We start from the raw sequence: 24,712 nt of genomic DNA on the forward strand, positions 1-24,712 counted from the left end.
ACATAAATACATGTAATAGGTTCATACTTAGAGAGAAAGTTTTGAAAAGAATGTTTTTCGCCAAAATTTTCAAATGATGTTTCGCATCATCCAACATCCGAAGCAGTGATACCAATATGCTGAAATAATTTTTCCCAGGTAGATTGGATATGGTTATAATGGGGGAAAATAATTCCCTTATATAAAGTCAATGTATAACAAAGTTATAAAAATGTGAATCATTCATTGAAGTTTTGTTTCTATTCACCCCATTCTACGGTAACGTATCTGTTCTTTTATGGCAAAGAACGTTTTTGAGGTTAGAAAATTAAGAAAAGATACCATAAGACGTGGGTTGAGTAATCCCAGAATATACGTATAAAAGGTATTCATACTGTCTCTGTGATATATTACAGAGTATTGCGATTTAAACATTTAGAATATATCGAATACCACCTCCTGAAAGGTCAATGATCCCGTCTTTTATTGTGATGTGACTTTTGCGCACCCCTCTTCCATCGCTGCGGTGTCCGAGTGGTTAAGGAGTTGGACTCGAAATCCAATGGGCTATGCCCGCACAGGTTCGAATCCTGTCCGCAGCGTTTACTTTTTGCTGCAGGAAATGAATGATATTTGATCACAAATGCTTTTCACATAACAATGACTCGCAAACAAAAAATTTTGACTATTATTAAACCATGTAAACTTTATTATTTTATTATTTGTAAATTATAAAAAGACACCATTTGTTAATGATCAGCTGGAGACACTGTTATAAGATTATTTCACGTCTGTTTCACGCTTGAGCGTGTTAAAGCTAAGTAATCGATACCATTGACTATAGTCAATGTCGATACTTTGTTATTTAAAAAAATTAAAAAGGTATATTATATACGACCAAATAGAACAATATTTATGGCTAAAGAGTAGGGATGTGCCTTGAAATAAGAGTGAAACATTTAATCAAAATTGACGCATTCAAGTTTAGCCGAACATGAAACATTTAACAATAATATCAAGAGTCAACATTGATTTAAAATCTAAAATCTCCATACCGTAATCACAGTTAATTATCCAGGTTTGATTGTTATAGATTAGATAAACAACTATTAAAATGTGCAGTCTGATATGTCATGTCGTCGGAGAATAGACGTCGTGACAATCTAATCAATTTTCTAAAACCTATTAATTGCAACAATGACAGAAAGCGTCGAGTTAACCTATCCTACAATTAACACGACCGGTTGTAGTTATATCAGATGCCAACGAGGCGCTAGCGTCTCCAGCAGCTAGCGCTCCTACTGGCGAACGTCAGAACTGCCAGCGCCAACAATGAAAACAAAACAAGTTCTCACCAACAGGTTGCCAGGTTGGTCGGAATTGCGGCGCGGCATTGAACGCAGAAGTGAATACAGTACAGACTGAATACCTGTGTAGTGGAGTGCTGTTGCTTTGAACTAGGCTATTTAATTAGTGCAGAGTGAATTTTACGTGAGGAATCTGTTCGTTTGCGTAGTTGTGAGTGGTTTCTAGTGAGTCAACAGTAGGTGACACCACTGTTATTGGTGAGTTGTTTGCATTTCGCATTCTTTTGGGCGCTAACTCTAACTGCATGGCAGGTGTTTTGCTAATTATTGCTTAATTTAGTTACGTGTTTAATGGTAAATCGACCTCAATTGGAATTGGTTGTCAGTTGTCATTGATATTTTTGGTGAAATAAATTTTAAGTTAATAATCAATTGCTTCAGCTTTTCAAGACTATATTTTTCTACTACTAAGGATTGCAATGACATTTGAAACACAGTTTCCTTTTCTTAGAACCTTGAATGAGTATTAAAAATGGTTGTTTTATGACAAACAGGGCTTCATATTTCACTGGTATTTAATGTTATACCTTATGGACAAGAGATTTTAATATTAGTGTGTAATAAAACCTATACTTTACTTCTTCACCATATACCATTGAATTTGAACCTAACCATTCCAAACTACAACAAAGTTGTCAAGTGTTAGTGGAAACCTAAAGAAAATGCTTTTATAAAAAAAAAAATCTGAAAAGTAATGATTTTTAAATTTAGGCTACGTTTAAACCCATCTCGTCCTAAAGGCTTAATGCTTTTAATCATAATAATAACATTGATTCTAAAAACAAGTCCCAAAAACAACTCTTGTTAAATTATCTGTACCGGTAGCAGTTTGCTTAAATTGTTTTCTTTGTGAATTTATTAACTAACTAGCTGTACCCGCGGGCTTTGCCCCGTTTAACTTCATACGTGAGCTCGTTCGCATGGCTCAATCACGTCCTGGTTGAAGTTCGTTCGCTACGCTCACTCACCTTTAGGTTGGAGCTCGTTCGCTGCGCTCACACGTCCTGGTTGAAGTTCGTTCGCTACGCTTACTCACCTTTACGGTTGGAGCTCGTTCGCTGCGCTCACTTGCCTTCAGGTTAGCTCGTTCGCTACGCTACCTCGCCTCCGGGTTGAAGTTCGTTCGCTACGCTCACTCACCTTTTGGATTCAAATTACCTGTTGTCAAATATATAAAAAAATAATAGTGCTGCACTCTGTTGGTAATCCTTGTAACTTTAATGCTATTGAACATCATAGAACAGAACCAACTTGTTTAATTGAAACAGCTGTTATGATTCATTAATTCCATTTAAATATGAGTACTCATTAGGTTAACATGGGAAACTCCAGAGCCACTGGGGCGGAGCCCGAGAGTCCGATCAGAACAAAAACCACTTAGTTTTCCTATTTAATGCCTAAAGAATCAGTGTACCAAATTTCAGCCTCCTAGGTAAGTGGGAAGTGGGAGAATTAGTGATGAGTGAGTGAGTGAGTCAGTCAGTCAGTCAGTGAGGGCTTTGCCTTTTATATATATAGATTTCACGCATCAGGTTAAATAACTGACATTCCGAAGAATGTGATTCAAAGTCGTTGGATCGAGTTTTACTATCACTAAAATAAATTTCAATATTGAATGTGATGTGCATACTGTATTGTGTTTGTCACAATGGTGATAAAAACGTATGTAGTAGCATTGAAGCCTTTATTGTTTTGTAGTATCGTATTGTCAAAGCCAATATCTTCACAAGTATCAAGTAACGTTACATAAACAGCTGTTCTGTGATATGAACAATGATTTGATGATGAATAAAATCTTAATTTTTCGTACAAAATCAATGAAGGTCTTGCATAGTCGATTTCAAGCACCATCTCAAATTAGTTTGAGTTCTGCAGAAATAACCAAATTAATTGCAAATAAATAGTGAATTTTACACGACTTGTTTAAGTTTTGCAGCATTCAATCGGCATCAACTCAATCAAACGTATCCAAACCCCAAACTAGAAACCGGCTTCAGATTATAGGAATTCTGAAGTCTGCATATCGAGAATCAGTGTAGACATTTCTTTTACGGTACTGTATGACCCTATTTTTCAAGGTACGGAAATTGTTTAACCTGTGGGATATTTAGCATTTGCAAGTTGGTAAGCACGTTTCCATCTGTCAACGACCCCCAAACACCTGTTGTATGTTGCAAAACAAACGTGACAGTAATGACAGCATTGTTCCATATACCAGCTGGCATTTTGTAATCCAAATTTTTACTTAATTCTACTTTTATTTTGGTTGAAATTGTCCAAAACTTTGCGTTATATTTTATATAATACTTTAATTTTGGTATTAATTCAGTGTGGAATGGCATTCGTTCTAAAGACACGTCATTAGATCGTTTTGTACTTCACTACAAGTAGTGATTCACTACTTGTACAACTCCTAGCCAAATTTACATGATCATAGTTTATTGTATATACATATATGCTTCGCAACGGACGTGGAATAGGAGAATGGAACACATGATTTATACACTTGTCTTTAATAATTGTTTTTTTAAAAATCTCAACTTCAGTATACCAACTGCCCAATAAACCTTCTATGTTTACATTCAAATGCAAACTAAAAACTCAGACGTTTTTAACAATATATATCCGATTTTTTTATGCTTCTGTAGGTAAAAAACATATTGCTACACCACTACTTAGTCTGGTCCCGACTTCATGCACATCACTTTTATGACAATATGGCTCTAGGTTAGGTGTGTGTCTTGATATTGTGCTGAAATAAAAAAATATTATTGTTCAGAATAAGAAATCGGAAAAAATGTTAGGTATTCATCGAAATAGATTTTTATTTTGGAATTTCACCTTACATCAATTCAGTGCAACAATCGCAGTGATGACGTAGACCTGACGGTTTGTTCAGTAACAAGCTTCCAGCTGATTCGACGGATATGACGTCACAATCAGCTGTCAACACTGTATCGGATTCTTGACTGTTTGGAAACCGCACTGTCTAGACATTGAAATTGTTTAGAGGAATTGAAACTATACTTCCTGTTAAGATTGTTGTCCAAGTTAGTTACACTTTAACAATGATTTGCTTTGGAATAAATGGCTTAGAAAAAACATGTTGATCTAAAAGAGAATCCCATCCCTATAATGTTGATACCAGAATGAACATCAATTACAACGTAATAGAAGGGGTTGTTCTCCCTTCTTGCAAATTGTTGTTGCGACAAAACATTTGGATTTTAATTTGTTATATCAATTAAAAAAGTGACTAAATTTAGTGACTATTTAATAAAAGGTCTAACGTTAGATAGCCTAGTAATAAGACCATTGATTTTTTTTACAAAAACAAGTAAAAATGCATATTTGTCTTTGAAAACGCACACAAATAAAAAATATCATAAATTGGGCTAGGATTAGAATATGTTAAATACTCACTAATTATAGCCTAAATTAAATGCACCTTTTGCCATGTGAAATAAGCGGCTTAACTCATGGGAACATCAAAACGACTCTCATCTCCTGGAATTATTCACTGTTTACATACAACCGATTTACCTAGTTAGGTTTCTCATATTCAACTAGCTGTGTGCTAATGAAGTTTCATTTAGGTTAGAATTAACAGCAGCCATTAAATAACGTTAAAAAGCGATTATACTTATTACACTCCTCTTCTCACAAATCCCACATAGACGACGACGACGTAAACTTTCTTATACACGTAAACTTTCTGATAAGTAGTGAGTATTTATTTTCAACCATTAGGTCTCTGGTCTACCGACGAAACAATTTTCAAACAAGTCTCTGGGCTTACAGAATCATTTAAAGAATTGAGAATTTTTCTGCAATTCCACACTTTCTTCCCCGAACCTCCAATACTTCAATGTTTTCCCTATTGGCACGAAGATGGTAACTTTCTAAATGCGAACCCATAAATCCTGTTTAGAATTGCAAATGGTTAGGTAGATTTGTTTGACGTTTATTTTTGGTTATGGTTACAAAAAAACTGCAAAGTGAAAACAAGAAACGGAAAATGAAGAGAGAAAACGACAGTATTTTAGGTACCTTTCCGCCTGATGGCGGGATTAGATTCCGAATCCCGATACAACGTAAACAATTCTTTACTAGTGTCATTGAAAAATCTGCAATAATCCCAATAAAATCCAGGAATGTCTATCAGACATCCCTACAATCATGAAGACAGTGATACCTCGTACACCTGTAACCAACAGACTGTACACATAATGTAGATGTAGACACCCACATTACTCAAGACCAGACGTTGCCCAGACGGTAGCCCACGAATGGTCGACGACTCGCCCACCAATTCCACGACCCACGAACATTCTATTGTTAGTAAACAAGTGTACAAGTGGCGCTAAAGATAGCATCAGTTCGTATTATGTCGACAAAGTGATTGTGTGACCAAAGGTGTCTTTCAGTGAAAAGAATCAGGTCAAGGACCTGTGCGCCTTTTGGGACGTATTTGGCTCTCTCGTGTGCGGTTTTGTCAGTCTGGGTTGTGGTAGGTTTTCTATTGTCACTCATGTAGAGTCTTTACTTTTAACTAAGGTAGGATAATACTTACTTTCTTACGACATGGCGACCATAATAATGTAGGTATTTTAAGCAAAGAATGGGTGGAGATGAGTGTAGGATGAGTGGCGCGATCTTGTAGTCTTGTTAGTGACTAGACCGATGTGTTCCTTTAAGGCACAGCTTAGACACAGCTGTACGTACAGCCAATGGGAACTAAAGGGCCTGCAGTTTACGGTGGAATCCGAACCACATTTTTGCCTTGTAATCAACGAATTGGTTTAATTGTCAGGATAGTACTGCGAATAGTCGTAGTACTCTCTAGTGCGGATGTTAATCCACACTAGGGAGTATCGCATCCACAGTGCATGTATATAAATAACCACAATTCGAGACTTCCTAGTACTGTACGGTACTGTAGCTGGATTACAGGACAACCTAACCGTCCCAGTTATTGCTAACATGGCGTAGTTTTTACACGTGGTAGATATGATGGATAAATACAGTTTATACATTCTTGTAGCGTCGACATGCGTTTCTGCTAGGATCACAAGCCAGAGTAAGGTGTTGCAATCTTACCGTTTAAAATTGCTTTAAAATGATAAGACAAAATTTTAATAATACTGTAGAATGTCCCCACTGGCATCGCTCCAATTTAGTAAACGTAAACTACAAATTCGTCACTTAGTTTCCATTTGCAAACGCTAAATTTAGACAACGTGGTTGGGTGTATAATTTCAATACAATAGGACTTAGTTTTATGCCCAACACTATCCTTCAATCGTGCTAACATTGTGTTGCTTGCAAAAATATACCTCTAAATAGTCATACCTACATAAAAGGATATGATCATACTCGATTTTGTGATTTTTGACAATTCTTTACTCACTACTATCCAAACTTCCTAAGTTTGCTCTGTAGTTGTAGTTGAAGCAAACCTTCGTTTCGGATGCAAGCGCAGGCTATAGAGAGCGATTGCTGTAGCCTAGGTCGCGGTTGCGAGTGATTGCAACTTGGCCTTTATCTTATCAGATATCCACTTCGCCTATATCCCCAGGTGTAACAGCGATGGTCAGTAACCATATGTTGAGAACGCACAGAAAGGTCAAAATCTCTCAAAACATGCCATTAAAACTTATACATAAAAAGGTTTCCTCAGTTGAAATCTGTCTAATACAGTTTTATGTTTGCTAGGCTTAAGAAGAAGAAATCTAATCCTGTGTTAAGTAGCCACCATAGAGCATACAAATTAACTCAGATGAATTAAGCATGTATTGCTGTAAATAAAATTACAGTTTTTTCTTAAACTACGACATTTAACAAAGCCAACCGCAAAATAAATATAGCTACTTTTATTTCACAATTAATATATAAAAAAATATATATATATAATATATTACATTATTATATACTAGCAGAGTACCCGTCCTTAGTACGGGGTTGGAATATAAGTATAAAATGCTTATTGCAGTTATGCTCAAGCTTTGCGTTTGCAATAAGGGAGGACACAGTTTGATAAAATTTGCCTTTTTAAATTTACAGTATTCTATAGTATTACACATCTACCATAGCCATAATGTTCTACCACTTCACCTAAACAATAGAGAAAAATAAATTATCAACAATTCGCCAAATATCACATATTATTCATGAAATGAAAAACATAAACATAACTGTAAACAATCCTACTTTGACAGTTCTCATTGCGAATCAGTTTTTTGTTGCTGTTTAGTTCAAATTAGCTGTTTTCACAAATGCAACAAAAATATAGTGCTAACTGCTACTGTTGGTAAATCTTATAACTTTTTAATGCTTTTCCATATCATAGAACCAACTTTTTTTTAGTTGAAGCAACTGACTAAATTCTTTAATTCCCTTTAAATATGAATACTCATAAGGTTAACATGGTACAGAGCCACTGGGGCGGAGCCCGTAAGGATTTTTGAGGTAAGAATATGCCTATATGTTAATCGGGAATGTAAGCTATCATCATGCCAAATTTCAGCCAAATCCGTCCAGTGGTTTAAGCGTGATTAAACTTCAAACACACAAACAAACAAACACACACACTTTCACATTTATAATATTACTAGCTGGCCCGACTAATCCTCCTAGGGCCCGACAGACGTCGTCCTGTCCTAATGTTTTTTTATGTCAAATGCTCGTTCATTTTCAAGATGAGCTCGTTCGCATGGCTCAATCAAGTCCTGGTTGAAGTTCGTTCGCTACGCTCACTCACCTTTAGGTTGGAGCTCGTTCGCTGCGCAGACTTGTAGTGCCAACCTTTGCCACAGCTGTTAATTGTATATTTTATTTTATTTCAATAAATTTGCAACAGCTGTTGGTTTATTGTTTTGGTAATATGTTTTGTTTAGTTTCATTTTGTGTTTGATCTGAAGTTGATTATTCTTTTAGTAAACCGTTCTCATGTTCATGTATAGTAGTGTTTTATTTGTATAACATTACTATATAGGATTTACTACGTTCTGTGAGTACCTACTTATCTCTTTCAATTTTGTTACCGTTTTGGTAATCTGCTATAGCTGATCTATACAATAGAATGTTTACTTTAGTTTTCGAAATTAAATGTCATGATGGCTATTGTAATAAAGACGAGTGGTTGAAAATCAATATTTTAACAATCCCAAACTGCAAAGAAAACCAAAATAAACCGATTGTCACCTATAGAACTCCAGTAGAACGGTGCTTGCTGACTCAAACCAGTTTCGACACAAACCCTGACCTGGTCTAAGGTCAATGGGAGTCGTAGTCAGCAGAACAGACTGCACTTGGTGTCAGCACAACTGTATTGTCAAATGTATGTTGTTGATACTTCGCCACATTGCGTACGGTGGAGTGGGTCAATACCAACGACTTCCTTATATAGACATCTTCTGAAGCCTACTTGCAGGCACCTTGAATATCTGTGCTTCTGCTGATTATACGTAGCCATATCGTTATATCGAGGGAAAATAATTTTGAGAAATTAGTGTATATTAACTGACGACTCTTATATTTGACTGTAGAATTATTCTCTTGTATAGTGTTGTAATCCTTTTGAGTGAATTCTTTGTTTGAAGTTCATTGTTGGTGATGGTGAGTTAATGTTGTTCAAAGGTTTATTGCGGACATTTTCCATCACGATTGTAAAAAACAATACACAACGTTTCGGGGTCTGGAATCTGATCCCGTCCTCAGGTGAAACAACTTAACCAACACATTACAAATAACAATACACAAACGCTTAGACAGTTTCAGCTTAGTCAGGAGTTTTTTCACCTGAGGACGGGATCAGACTCCAGATCCCGAAACGTTGTGTATTGTTTTTTACAATCGTGATGGAAAATGTCCGCAATAAACCTTTGAACATCTTTTGAGTGAGCTGAAGTAGTCTTTAGGTATCTGACTGTGTTAGGTGTGACTGTGTTTATAGTTGATTAACTTAATAAGCTATTTTAACCAGAAAGAATTATTTATATTATTTACAAGAAAACTTGTGTTTGTCCGTACACACATCGTATTTAACAAAACACAACGTATTAAAAAAAAATTAAAACATTCAATGTAAAATTGTCATTAAAATATAATAAAGAACTTGTTTAACATAAACACCCTCTGTAGACGTATCTGGTATCAAACCCGATTTATACGTAAACTTTGCAATCGGATTATAAGTTTACTTGCCGTACCCAGAGTGAATAATGGTTTGATGATGTACAACAGAAATATATGTAGCAGTAGCACATATTAATAAATAAGACCAAGGTTAGACCTTTATGTACAACAGAAATATATGTAGCAGTAGCACATATTAATAAATAAGACCAAGGTTAGACCTTTCCTACACAAAAAGGTTAGGAAATGCCAATGCCGTTGATCGAAATACCAATTTATGGCCAAATCTCGTAACTCGAAAAAAGGTGTTTTTCATTATATGGATCAGTTTATGAGTTTTAAGCCATTCGTTTCCTAACTCTTAGTTGTAAGCATTCATACAACATACTTCCACAATTTAAATTTAATATAAATAAAAAGAAAAGATGATGTTGATTTGTATTTTGTTTGTATATATATATTAGGCAGTGATAAACTAAGACACCGCTGGACCGATGGTCACGAAACTTGTACATTCTTGTACAATTTCATGAAGTAGGTTTATTTATACACTATCATTTTCGTGATAGCTTTCAGGGCTCAGCCCTGGGACCGTCTAAGAAAAACCAATTTCAGGGATTTTGAAAGAATTTTAGTTAGATATGTTTACTAATAAAATATATGAAGGTAAAATTTAAAACAGGTTATGTTAATTATAATTATAATGGTATGTTTCTTTCTGCTATTTGATTATTAGAATATATTTTTTTTGGTGCCGTGTGGTTAATGTGTTATACTTTTGGATATATTTTAATGCAATACACTGGTCAAATGATGGTATAATTAAAAATTCAGTGTATGTCGTTTGTAGTTTGTCATATGTTTTTAGCGAATCGTTTGTCCTTTGTGGGTTACCAACAGGACCATCCCATCGTTATGAAACTTTGGGATGTTGTTCTATACACCCCCAAGAAGGTTTCTGTCCCATTCCCATTCTTGAACTCCACCTTAGTGGCTGTGGATTTTCCAATGTTCACCTTATGGGGTTTCATATTTAAAAATCATCAAAGAGCATTGGTCGCTGTTTCAACCAGGTTTTAACAGAATGCAGCACTGTTATTATTTCGTTCTCCCTGCAAAGCACGGGTACAGCAGCTAGTTTAAAAATGCCTAGACGTTTAGTAAAGACAAAGTTGTGGTAGTAACAACAATACAGTACCGTAAATCTTAGAATTTCCCGCACAGAGAAAGAACCACCGCTTCGCCGCTATGGTACATCATATATTATGAAAGCCACTTCGTCGGCGACTACAAAAGGCAAGAAAGGTTTAATTGCAAGCAAATCCCAGGAATGCAACGTAGAAAGTGGCTCACTTGGCGTCGGCGTCGGCGTCACGGTATGGCGATTGTACCGTGTACCGTACCGGTGTGAAACGTGGACACAATGTACGACGATTCACACAATCCAGGAATGGAGGAAGTTGCGAGATCGGTAATTAACCGGGTATCGATTGGGACATTAATTTCAACGAGAATTCACAAAGTTTCCGGTAGTTTTATGATTTTTCAGTAAAAGTGCAACGGTAGGAAGTAGTTAACAATATTGGTTAATTGGTTAGGAAATTATTGGGGACAATTAATTAACGGTTAAGGGAAATATTTGAGTTATTTTATGCCATCGATGATACGCTATGGATTTCTATTAGCAATGTTGATCACACTATTAAGAGTGAAATACTTTCTTGTTACGTTAATTGATATTGTTTAAGAGTTTAATATGAAAACAAGTCATGTACAGTGTTATGACTGCCATAAACTTTCAATTAGGCTGGCTTAACCATGGGGGAAAAGAGAAAGTATAATCTGGAATGTATTATTATGTTACATTGTAAAGGTAAAGTTGGGAATATGTACAAAGATAAGGTCTTGGTATACTCTAGTTCATGTACATATTCGCGTGGAATACATTCGAATTAATTATGAATTTATAACATAAACTTAATATTACTTAACTATAAGACAAGGTATTTCGTGTTCTTCTAGGTCGCCAGTTTGACCTTGAGTCAAGTCCGTAACTTTTTCAGTAACTGATTCGAAACTGGACCCTTCTGTCCCAATAGTTAGGTGTGAAATGAATAGATATTTCTTATTTTATCAAAATATATATGTATTTGAACTGATGGAATTTTTGGCCCCTGGGGACCTCAAACGAAAAAAGTAAATCGGTCCCTGGTACAGGTCTTACAATGAGACCTACGGTACTGTAGCTTATTCCCCTATTTGGGAAAATCGCTTCAATGTGATGGAAGCACGAATACTACAAAGGACCCGGTATGGATCATAAACATAAACAAATGACGTTTTTGGCCAGAAAGTTAACAAAACCATACGTTAATTAATGCTAGTACAGTAGTATAGGGGTTTTGCTTACTTTCGGGCCACAAACGTCATTTGTTTATGTTTATGATCCATGGAAGTATAGATATTCCACACCACGTCGATCTAATGTCTAACCCCTTGGTGTCTCGCTGCGGAAATTTAAACAATAAACTCAAGGTCGTTGTTATCAACAGCTGATAAACTACAAGGCAGCTACCCGCAGGTGACGGACTGCTAGGTAAACATTAACTTTGCATTCATTGAGTAATGACATTGACTATGCACTTGGTGTCAAATCGTTGTCTTTCGAGACTGCAGTACACGTCCCATTTTTATTATGTTTTCTCTGGTCCCATCGCGTTGTCAAAATCGGAACTTTTTCAGAGTGTTTTACTTTTGATCTCGCCACATATTAAATCGATGGTTACCCATGAGTGTGTTGATTACAGTATAACAGATTTCTCTCTCTAATTTCTGATGCTTAACAGTGTGCTTTTTACCCAATGGTTATACTTTGCGCGCGTCAGTCTATTTAATCGAACTCATTTCAGGTCAGGAACATTTCAAATAAATTAAAACATAATATCAACTTATTTTGCGTAACCGCGTGTTAAAATGGTACTAGTACTTTACAATTGCCAGTCTATCTGCAGTAAGCACTGTTACTTTCATTCTGCCTATTCAGCGCATTGCTCGCGTTCTTCTTTAGTTAATAGCTGTTAACTCAAACTTTCCTTTTCGTGTAAACCAAAGTTCCGAAAGTAGCTGTGTTTGTAAGAACTGATTAAAAGCCAGTCTTAGGTCAGTTTGGAAATTAATTTTGGTTTTTATTTGACTAAACTTCTATTTACTTTCGTATTTTACTTGTAGTATATAATACGATTTATCTGACCAGAAAGTGGGCTTTTACCAAGTAATTGTAATGGGTGAGTCCTACCTCCTAGTTAATCCTACTCTTAAGGATTATAACTAGGTTTTTTTACCAATAAATATTGGGACGCCACTGAGAGTACATAGTAGTAGTAGAGTATGATAGTTTATAATATAATGTATAGGCCTACTCTTTATTCTGTGATTGTAGTTGGGAATATGCGATTCTAAAAGTTTATGTAAACAGTATCCTTAGTTTTTTTTTTTTTTTTTTTTTTTTTTTTACCATCCACCATAGCTTAATATGCTATCCACTGCAATTACTAAAGTCGACACCAAAACAATTATGGTATTACCATTTACAGTTCCGGATAGTCAGTAGGCCTACATATTGAGATTGCTGTAAATAGCTGCCTGTGTTAATCCAGAATTAACTTCGGGACGTGAAAATCAGCTGATTGTTTCAATGTTTCAGTGTCTTTGGTGAGTGTGTGTTCATCGATCCACTTTTACATTTTTTTAAAGCAATGGTCTTCAGCAGAAGGCCAGATTATGTTATTGTGTTATCAGGGGACAACATAGGAGACTTGTTCCTCGGTGAAATTTAAAGGTATACCAGCAGTTATTTACACCATTACCGAAATAATGTTTAGCCTTTTCAAATTTTCAAGGTAAGGGTATGCCTCTGTGTCCAAAGCCGTGTTTCTTGACCTAGACAGCCTCGGATGGTCACGGCGGCGACCAGGGGTCTGCAATCTGCATCGTCCAGAGAAAGTCCTTGCCTTCACCAGGCGGGGCTGCGACTGTGTGAGTGTGCGGGTGGACTTTCGCTGCCTTGACTTACCTTAGCGGTGCCGGCGACTTTCCAACGCGACCTGGTAAAAAACTCAACCGATATGCCGCCGTTCACTGCAGAGTGCTACAAAATATGAGTTATATGTGGGATAAGATTAGGGATTGGTACTTCAAAGGGTTGTTGATAAAGTATACAAAATCAATTGAGATATTAAATAATAAGCATGTTTTGCTTTCTACAATAGTTAAAAATGTGCTCACACGTTGGCTGAAAGTGTTGTTGGTAAATGTTTTTTTATTATACTCTGTTCTGTTTTAAGACTCATATAGGAGGGTTTATATGTTTTTGGGCGCGATAGCTAAATGCAATGTATTTGTTTAAAACTTGCTACTTCTCAGGTGTATTATATGTGCAACTTGGTATATAAACACTGTTCATTAAATCGAAGCCATATTAAGTGAGCAAGTCAGCTCTCCACCCTGAGTCACATTGCAGAGTGGCAACATAACGACATTGAAATGACTATTTTTAACTTGAAATAACACATGACACTCATGACATCAGGCATTACGGTTGAGGAGGCCTGATGTTCGTTGTACAGTTTTAACTTCAGAGGGTGATAATTAGTACCTTTCGGGGGAGATTGGCTTGCAACCGAAAGAAAATGATCCAGGGAATGAAGGCCGGATGGGGTATAGAGGTCCCCTTACTGTTAAATAAGGTTCCCTAAATCAATTTCCCTCTGGAAGTACCATGGCCAATGACATAAAGTCACTGAAATACTCTTGCAACCGGTCCTACGGTTCTCGTTGAAAAATCTAACTCAGGTGAAGATTTGTATTCATGATCACTTGCAATATTTTTTTTCTGCTGGCCTAGTCCACCTGGTATTTTATAAAAGTTGTTATCCTATAGATACGACGACCACTCTTATCCAAGTAGTCTTCTACTTCGCAGAAAATACAATAAACCTCTGTTTCTTATTGGGCCAATTTAGCCGCAGTGAGAGGTTTCAGGTCTTGCATTGCGCAACGACAGGACAACGTACTGTAAAAGGCACTGGACTGGATCCTTGTATCGTACATTGCAATGCTGCAGTCAGTACGGGACTATGAGGGAAAGTGTGTGTTCCTGTGGATATTGTGATTTGATGATTCTGCCATGAAATATGCGTGCTACTTCCCCGCCGTCGAGTTTGTGTGAGTATTTGCTAAAGGGATGTGAGGGTGTGTGTAGAATCCATTCGGTAGGAGTGAACTAGTTGGGTGTGATATTTTTGATGATATTTCTACTTTGGGTTCTAATTTTAGACGCAGTTATTCCACAGATATATTTAAACACTTTGAGATCAACAGGCGGTGTAAATAGTTACATTTGAATCCGAGGCTCTTGATGTGGTGGTGATTTATCTGGTATGCATATTTTAGATTCCAATTAAGTACGCACACATGATAGAATTGGCCATCGCAAACCTGTTAGTGGTGTTTTTTGTACTTAGTATATTCTATATTTACTGATAACTCGAAGAACTTGACCTCTAGACATCGTGGGTTTTTATGGTGAAGTGTTTGTAGTGTTTTGCGTGCAAGTCTTCGGCTGTTGCGAGGAATTTGATGTACAAGGACATCGGTGTAAGTTGTAGCGTTTACAGGTAGAAAATGTGCCAAATTATTTGCCAGTACCCATGGTTTGATTTTCTTACAACAAACTAAATCGCTCTTTTGATCGTTGCACTTATTTGATCGCATCCACTTCAAATAGGAGAGCAGTTCACTAACTGTTGAGTCCGAGATCAGTTCTTGTTTCTTCCAATGAACGTCTCAAGACATTTTAGATCGTATTTAGCGAGAATCGTTCATCCGTCGACTGGCAGCAGTTTGCAATGCGGACGCCGGGATTGTAGCATATTTTTCAACTAGGAGGTCCTATAAGAAAGCAAAAGCTGTGAGAGGCATATGGGAGGTCACCGAGCAGTCTGGCACGCATACCACACATTAGGCACGCCGCTGCGTGTGTTGTTGCGTATTCATGTAGCCATCTGGAACCGTGACTGGAACACTCTGGAGTCCTTACATGACCTGCTGAAGTACTGTGTATATTTATGGAGAAAACCATTACTACTGCTGAGGAAATCCTTGTATACGACGCCGACACACCTCCACACGTGGCTGCGAATTTAAAGCTAAGATATGGCTGACCGAAATATGGCTGATGAATGAATGAAATTATAGCTTTGTTACTAGCGAAGGTCTGCTGGTAATTGAGCCAGGGTCATTTTAAAATCCCAATGTTAAAGGAGATCTTGGTTTAGTTAAGTACTCTTAAAAATACAAATTTTCTAAGGATGATACCACCAAGTTTATATCAATTATATTTTACTAGTGTCATTCTTTGCATTACTATGGGATTCCTAAACGTATCCCATGGCTAACAAACAGCAAAAAGCCGGGTTTAGTAGATATGGATCCGCATCCATGACCTTATCATATGACTGAATTGCACGGATGCCAAAATCAATGTTCTCGTTTACCTCGCTTGAACTGAACTCATTCTGCTAATATCAAATACAAACTTCGGCATTTATTATTGGTGTAAAAACACTCTATACAACCGTAATGCTAACGAAAGAACGAAATACAAGTTATAAACGTAACCATTAAAATCAAGTATTATTTTTCTATCCTCTACAGTTTATCTACGTTAATTTACAAAATCTCTATCTAACAAGTCGTATTATATCTCAACCTAATCAGTTTAGACATAGAGTTTGTTACAGTTAATGTTTTGTTAACTATATACGATATGTGTATCGTCTTATGTAGAATACGGAGACTTGGTATACATCATTTTTAGATAATTCTCATACTCGCGCTAATTAGGCCCTTGTTTGCGACGACAGCTGACTTTCCCAAGCTGAGGTTCTGGTGAGGTTTACCATTAACACATGCGTTACTACTGTAATTCAATATTTTGTTAAGAAATGGATGAATTAATCCATTTCAAGTATGAATTTTCGTACATTATGTGATAATATTCCTTTGAAACTGCATTATATTTGTTGGAGGTTTTGAGTGTGGTGATGTTGGTTACTACGTAGTCAGATTAATTTTGCATGTTGTTTTTTTCTTGAAATAATATTGGTGAGGCGTGATGTCTTGCTATAACATCTTATTCGTATTTGTTTAACGTTAATACTACATCAAAACAATAATTTTCAATTTGACACATAGGTGATTGATCATAAATATTAATAGAGGTTTTGGAATTTACTTTGCAAACAAATAAAAACATCTTGTTATGTTGCTTCGATAGTTTGCAACGACATTTTACTTGCGTTTTCTTTAAGCTAATGACTGGGTGGCCCTCCAGTCAGAATATTTTCGGGTGTTTTCCGTAGCTTGATTAATTCAACTGTTAGCCTGTAGAAACACAACTCAAGATGACATGGATGGTTCTGTTGAGAGAAATCTCAATTGTGGCACAAATTAAAAACTTTACCATCTCCATTGTTATTTTACACTAAAGTAATAACATTAACCTTTTGTCGGGACGGTTTTAGTTTCCATGGTGCACGACTTAAAGGTGAGACCAGGGTGTAAGCTGATCCTCGGAAAGCCATACAAGATGACTCACTCAGCGGAAAAAACAAAAGAACTTGGAAATACCTACGTGACGACACAAAGATATTGCAAAAAAGTTATGAGAACCTCTTAAAATAGAATACATTTTTAACATCATAAAGTATAACAGTAAAGATATAATTCGGCAATAAAACACACTCATTTAAGTATAGTTTGAACTTTGAATAAAAGCAATCATTGACTTTAGATGCTAAAATTATTCGATTGCATTACCTCTTGGAAGCTTATAATATTTTAACGCTTTTGACATTCTTAAATGTTTTAAAGATACATTTTAGACACCTTCGGCGAAAGTAAACATCTGAAAAAACTTTTTAAATATGATTCAAATCCGTGGTTTATACTTTTTAGCTAAAATAATAGGTTCTCTTTAGAGCATTAAACTTATTAGCTGTTTCTTAAAATTAGATTAATAGATGGAAGATATTCTACACAAAGACAACAGCCAAGTTTAGATAGAATTACTGGTGTATTGATTACGTAACGCCCAATAGCGTGATGTTACAGTACCTTCAACTTGTCGCAACTCATTACAAACTTAGGCTGCTCTAAAGTACTAGGATTTATATGGTTTTCAGATATTTGAAATGGCTATCGACAATTTATGCTTTAAGAAACTGCCACATTAAAACATAAACTTTAATGTAAGTTAACTTATTTTAAAATATGGACATAAGTTAGTTTTTCAAGGAACGCACTTTTTGTATCCACTAATTCAAAACTCCAATAGATGTATCGCAAAATGTTTTAATTTAAGTTCAATTTACCGCGCTGTAACTACTGGTTTTTAAAATTTAGTATCCTCCCAAACTCAATATCCATAACAATAATTGTTTGTTTTTACTTTACAACTTTCATTTCCCACTGCGAAATTAGTCACGAGGACGGAAGATATTTGCACCTCAACTGTTGGCAGCGCCGCAAACCAAAGGAAATTACCAAACATCAAACCGCCAGGGGATTGGCATAACTGTGGCGAGTGTTTGGCTCACGGTTTATTTTGTATGAAATATATCACTTTTGTAGAATATGGATAGAGATGGACATTCCGAAACCCATGGCAAAGTTTTAGACAGTTGTAATACAAATGAACTTTGATGAATTTAGAGCGCTGATGTTAGTTACTGATTTCTGTCGAATGAAATGCGCCAATATTAAACCAAACAAAACTGTAAAGATATGTCATTAAACTAGAGTAACCTGCTTGTCATATGAGCAATCATATAAATTATAATTAAAGAGAAATGCACAGTTTTAAACTGTACATAATCGAATAACTGCACATCCTTTGAATGAAATATGGCTACTGCTGGTCAAAATGGGCAGAAATTAATTGCGCCAATTGACCTGAGTCAGGTAGTCGGGTATTCCTGAATTGCGCCAACTACTCCAGGGATCCACCCGATACGTTCCTAACTACACCAAGTGGCGGCCCTCTATTACTGTATAATTGAGTAGGTTAGGGTTAGGTTGGGTTGGGTTAGGTTAGGTTAGGTTAGGATAGGTTAGAGGTTATGTTAGGTTAGGATATGATGACACGTAAACAAGGACACTCCTTCTACCGGCAACTCACCCCTTCCTGGCTTGGGCTTGGCGCAATTAAGGAACTCTTTGACGCAATTAATGAACGACCACTTTTGGATGCTGAAGCAGACATTGCATGTACTTTGGTCGTTCATTAATTGAGCCAAGCCCTCAACGGGTTCCAAAAAATGTGCCTTAGTTGCGCCAAGCCCAAGCCAGTTAGGGGTGATACTAATGACTCAGTATCCAAGTCATTGGTTGTAGAATTGGACTTTGGTGCGTATTTTAAGAAAGTCGAGTCAGTCAGTTTAGAATATATTGAGATTACCTTCAATGTCAACGTAGAACAGCTAGTTCTTAGCCAGGACCATATACTGTATTACAAACCCAATGATCAGACACGTACGTTAAAACCAGTAACTGGGATTCATATGCAATATTAAGTTCTACTGTACAGTTAATACAGTTAGTCGCCTAGACTGGAGCAATCGTCATACCAAATTGCTCGGTAAAAGTGTAGATAGAGATGGACAAACGAGCAGTTTATAGAGCTGTTTCCCTAGATCTCCTTCGTCATGGGTCGTCAAGGACCTTGAGCCCTGGGAGTGCCTCATCATTGTGCCATCACTCCATTAGTGATATCCCCCGGCAGCTCGTGACCTTGGAATATTGTGTGGTTTTGGGAAACGATTGCCTATTTTAAAGTATTCATTTTTATCTTAATTATTGTGATTATACAGTACTTATGTTGTTGTTTCGGGAAATAAATATTGCTACAGTTTCGTTTGTTGAAGTGAAATCTACTGTTTTCAAACGAACGGGAAGGTCAGCCGACGTTAATAACATATTCGGCAAAATCTCTTTTTGTTTTTAGTTTCAATAAATATTTTGTACGAAATACCATTGATTTAGTTGCGTGTAAAATGTCCATCCTTTACGCCTATAGGAAAAGAACTGACTTTTTCATCGAAATGTTATTACGTTTAGACGTAGGCGTATACTTCGTATTTTAAATTCCATTTTTTAGCCCCTGAACTGCTTAGTATAGACTAAATTAAAACATACCTCCTCTTGCAGTTCAAATAGTTTTTTTATCCACTGTGGATTTAAAAACCACACTATTTGAACTGCAAGACGAGGTATGTTTTAATTTAGTCGTATTTTAACCTGAATATTAGCAAAGGATGAGTGTGAGTGGAGTGAGTGATACTATTTGTAGTTTTGATTCTGACTAAGATAATCTGTTACTGCCACACGATCTATTAAAAGCCCTAAAACAGCTGGGTGTAGTTTTGAACTACCAAAAAAAAAAAAAAAAATTAAAATGTTTAGGATTAAATTGCATATATTTGGGTTAATCAGCCGATAAATGTAACCACTACTAGTGGCTTGTAGGGACATAAGTCCCTAAAAAGCTGAAATGTAAAACAACATATTGCAATTCCGGTATTTAAACAAACTCAGAATAACATTATCTATGTGTCAGAATAGGCATCCCTACACCATATCTTTTGTGTAAAAATCAGTTTGTTGTTCTTCTTTGTGTTGCTTTTGTTGTTTTGTTGATGTCATTTTCAATAAATAATTTGAATCACTCCAGTGGTTTAACATGAAAAGGCAGCAAACATATCATTGTTTGTGAATAAATACTGGTTTACTAAGGTAGCTTTGGTCTTGTGGTTAATGAGGATAAATAAAATATTCTCTGTTTGGAATTTTAAAAATTAATTGGAGGTTCGCCTTCAGATGAATTGAAGACGCCTGCAATTTCATCTGCAGTAGGCTTATTATACCTACGACGATCCATATTTATCCTGTCTACAAACCTAAGTTCTAATTCACTGTCACCTTGTACAACCATTTCTTCCGAAGCTCTTTTGTAAATTTGTGCAAATGGATTTTCTAATAGAATTTCAGCTAGTTTTGACAATATTTCAGGTTTTAAGTCACTATTTTCTCGACGCCTTTGACGAATTTCTGTTGCTGTTGATGTGTCAATAATGTACAATTGGCCATACACGGGGTCTTCATCATGTTGAGGCAGCAAATCTGAGATTGAACGATAAATCTGTCCTTGAATTTTGAAACAGTATGGTCCTTTTCCTGGAATATCTTTCTTACTGGCTGAAAAATAAGCAAAAGCTATCGCACTGTTTTATTGTCGAATGAATTTATACAGTTGTGGGCTCTCTTCAAACAAATTTTTAAGTTCTACATTAGTTTTTGGCTGAGGAAGGTTAATAAGTCCGTTATGGCAACATGTCATAAAATGATTATTCGTTAGTTCTTCTCTAAAATGAAGAGCACTACATTGAATGCACTCTTGGTCCAGTAATCCTGCATCATGGATATTTACATTTCTCTCGTCTACCATGGGTCTCCTAAAAAGGGGTTGTAACATATCTTGATTAAGTTCGTCATTATCTACTCTTGCTCTTCTACGCGCACTGTCATTCCTATGAACAGCGGCCTTTGTGGTCTTCCCCTGGCGTTCATATTAATTACAGTACTTATAATGAAAAGAATATATATCCAGCAGCCTACATACCAAAACATCTTGAATCCCTGGTGATTTTATAAAAGTATGACTCTACGTTGTATATTCACTGCACTAAAAAAATATTTACTTACGAAGGAATGCAAATACACTATTTTAGAACCAATAACATTTGTAGGTTATTTTAGTTGTATATATTAACACAACCTTAACCATAGAATGTGTAGAAATATAAAGAAAACAACATCATTTAAAATAAACTTGAACATATGATTTAAAAATAAAAACAAAACAGAAGTTAGATTTAATTTCGACTCTTTGATTATTTATACAGAATATTTATTCTATGTCGTTTATTCCTTTAACACGACAATAACGTAAAAGCATGAAAAAATGAAACTTGAGTATATGATTTAAATATAAACAAAGAATGGAGACGTTTTTCCGATTAATCTTCAAGATTTCAGTTTTATTATAGTATACATTTCATAGTTGACTGGCTAAAAGTAAACCAAATGCGTGTATTGATCACTGTTTTCAAGATATAGCACGATCAGCTGTATTGAAGTAAGCAGAAATCAGCAGTAAATGACTTCTGTTTTAATTTCAAAAGATGTAAACAAATTAAACCCCATGTTGTTTTATTGGGAAAAGTTTTATTCTGTTGCGAATTTTTTGTAAAAAAAAATAAGAAAAATGAATAGTTTTCCCTCAAAATTCACGTCAAGACCTTTAAAATAAGACCCCTCCCATCCTTCTACGGCCATCCAGTCACTCACAATTTCTTTACAAAAATTTGACTTACGGAATTATATATATAGATGCTACCTAGCTATCATGGTTGGATTTGAATTTCATTGTTGCAACAAGCTGGGTTTTCCTAGACGCGGAGTCGGCCAGCGGAGAGCGGACAACGGAGAGCGGACTCAGCTTGTCTTAGGTAATTTAATGTTACTGTTTTCCTAGCAGCGGAGCGGAATGCCATGTTAATTTCAATTCCGCTCTCCGTTGTCCGCTCTCCGCTGGCCGACTCCGCGTCTAGGAAAACCCAGCTTAGTTTTCACAATGTGTATGTTTGAAATGCAAATTGGCTGTTCAAGTAAGTCTTTGTTCATTATCGGTCCATGTCTCTGCTGTTCAAACACCAATATTGTCCGAACCTACCCTCAAGGTTATCACCAAGAAATACAAGGTAGGAAGGTTATCACCTTGCTTCGTTTCTTTTGATATCACCAATGCTTAGCCATAAGTGCATCACCACTCATCAAATTATGATCCCAGCCCAAGAAAGGATAACGTCAAAGAAAATTTCTCAACTCTTTTAGCCCATCCAGGTTCACCACTCCTTCGAGGCCTTTAAAGGATGTTAAAGGTGTTTCTACCACACTTGACAACGACAGCGCCTATCCCCTCAACCCGTGTTGGCTAGGTTGACGTTAGCAGTGACCAGTGGACCGTACACTGGTCGTCAGCGATACGTCGGTGTCGGATGACCGGGAGTGGAGAAACATCGAGCTTGCTGATGGACCTTTCCGGGTAGTGAGGTAGTCCGTGGGAGTAGACCACAGGCTGAATATGCTTAGACAACTAACTTAAACTCTATAGATTATTGAAACAGGTGTATTGATGATTCATCTCCCATATTTTACATTGAATTTTCCCAGCTAGGTTCAGTGACATCAAAACCTAAACTTAACTTATGAACTCGTCCGACCTAAATTAACTAATGATTTTACAAGGTTCAGACTTTTACAGTTTTGTTACTGACCAAGATCAGCTGTTTCTTTAGTTACGATTATTTTTAGAAGCCCAATGATCAATGACTGCCTGGTCAAGCTTCGAACAGAAAAAAAACTACCAAATTTTCTTAGGATTGAACCGGAGACCTTCGAATTGTTAGGTAAACAATTTGTAAGAGCAACGTGAAGATCTCAGTTTAAGAACATGTTTACTGTTAATTGTCTTTTTGTTTCACATTGATCATATTGGCCTCTTGAGTTGCTCCTTAGCTAACTGGTCCCTTTGGAGTTTCTATGCTTTGGACCTACTAACTTCTGCCGATTATTGTCTTCCTTGTAAGACTATACTCTCCACATTTTGGCATTATATAAAAAACGTCCATTTCATGTAGTATGATTGCAACATTATCACCTACTCTAAAGCTTTAAAACAATTTCACATACTGTATATAACTTCACATCTATTTGATCAACTTAACCTTGACAACTTAGAACCCAGTTGGGATTCCACTACATTTTACTTCTGTAAAGACAATAACTTAATAATATTACAATATTTTAGAAAATGACTGATAATCCTTTATCTATATCATACGTGTGCTTACAATAGTTATTTGTGTAACTAGTGTAGTTTCTTTAGTGCAGCAAAGATAATTTGCACACCTGTTACACATTATATTTTTCCTACAGTTACTATAAAGCATATAAATAATGAGTCATTTAAATAATTTACAATACGTTTTTAGAGGTCCGTGAAGTTGGCGTACCCATATTAGCGTATCCACTTTTGATCATACCAATCGTTAGTTCATCGTTAGTTCTCGATAGTTCCCAAATTTTTTCGTTAGTTCTCAAAAAATTAAAAAGTTATAGCCAATTATAAGTGGGTACGCTAACTTCACACTTCCGGGTTCTAGCACGCGCCGTTTTCTGAGGAGAAATGTTTACATCTATATACCAATCGTTAGTTCTTCGTTAGTCCTCGATAGTTCCCAAATTTTTTCGTTAGTTCTCAAAAAATAAAAAAGTTATGAGGCATACAAAGTGGGTACGCTAACTTCACAATTGTACAATTTCCAGCGGGAACAGTTTTTTTACTATAAATGCCTATATCTATATACCAATCGTTAGTTCTTCGTTAGTTCTCGATAGTTCTCCAAAATTAACGTTAGTTCTCAAAAAATAAAAAAGTTACGAAGCATAAAAAGTGGGTACGCCAACTTCACAGTTATAGAATTTCCAGCGGGCACAGTTTTTTTACTATAAATGCCTATGTCTATATACCAATCGTTAGTTCTTCGTTAGTTCTCGATAGTTCTCCAATATTAACGTTAGTTCTCAAAAAATAAAAAAGTGAAGAGGCATACAAAGTGTGTACGCTAACTTCACAATTGTACAATTTCCAGCGGGAACAGTTTTTTTACTATAAATGCCTATATCTATATACCAATCGTTAGTTCTTCGTTAGTTCTCGATAGTTCTCCAAAATTAACGTTAGTTCTCAAAAAATAAAAAAGTTACGAAGCATAAAAAGTGGGTACGCCAACTTCACAGTTATAGAATTTCCAGCGGGCACAGTTTTTTTTTACTATAAATGACTATATCTATATACCAATCGTTAGTTCTTCGTTAGTTCTCGATAGTTCTCCAATATTTACGTTAGTTCTCAAAAAATAAAAAAGTTAAGAGGCATACAAAGTGGGTACGCCAACTTCACAATTATAGAATTTCCAGCGGGCACAGTTTTTTACTATAAATACCTATATCTATATACCAATCGTTAGTTCTTCGTTAGTTCTCGATAG

General features: G+C 36.1%; 1 protein-coding gene and 1 non-coding gene across 5 annotated transcripts in view; both read left to right on the forward strand.

The window, feature by feature from the left end:
• Nucleotides 1–499: 499 nt before the first annotated feature.
• Nucleotides 500–581, forward strand: Trnas-cga (transfer RNA serine (anticodon CGA)). Its single transcript has one exon. It is a non-coding gene; the product is annotated as a tRNA-Ser (tRNA).
• Nucleotides 582–1,358: 777 nt separating this feature from the next.
• The window catches only part of LOC128985748 (echinoderm microtubule-associated protein-like 2), a 115,410-nt gene continuing 92,056 nt past the window's right edge, over nt 1,359–24,712 (forward strand). For all 4 annotated transcript variants that reach the window (XM_054405585.1, XM_054405593.1, XM_054405591.1 and 1 more), the window contains exon 1: nt 1,359–1,544. The gene's annotated coding sequence lies outside the window, so the exon portion shown is untranslated. The remainder of the gene's footprint in view (nt 1,545–24,712) is intronic.

This window comes from Macrosteles quadrilineatus, unplaced genomic scaffold (assembly GCF_028750875.1).
Source record: "Macrosteles quadrilineatus isolate MER2022 unplaced genomic scaffold, UCM_ALF_1.0 Scaffold_2__2_contigs__length_208266976, whole genome shotgun sequence".
In the NCBI taxonomy this organism is placed as follows: Eukaryota; Metazoa; Arthropoda; class Insecta; order Hemiptera; family Cicadellidae; genus Macrosteles; species Macrosteles quadrilineatus.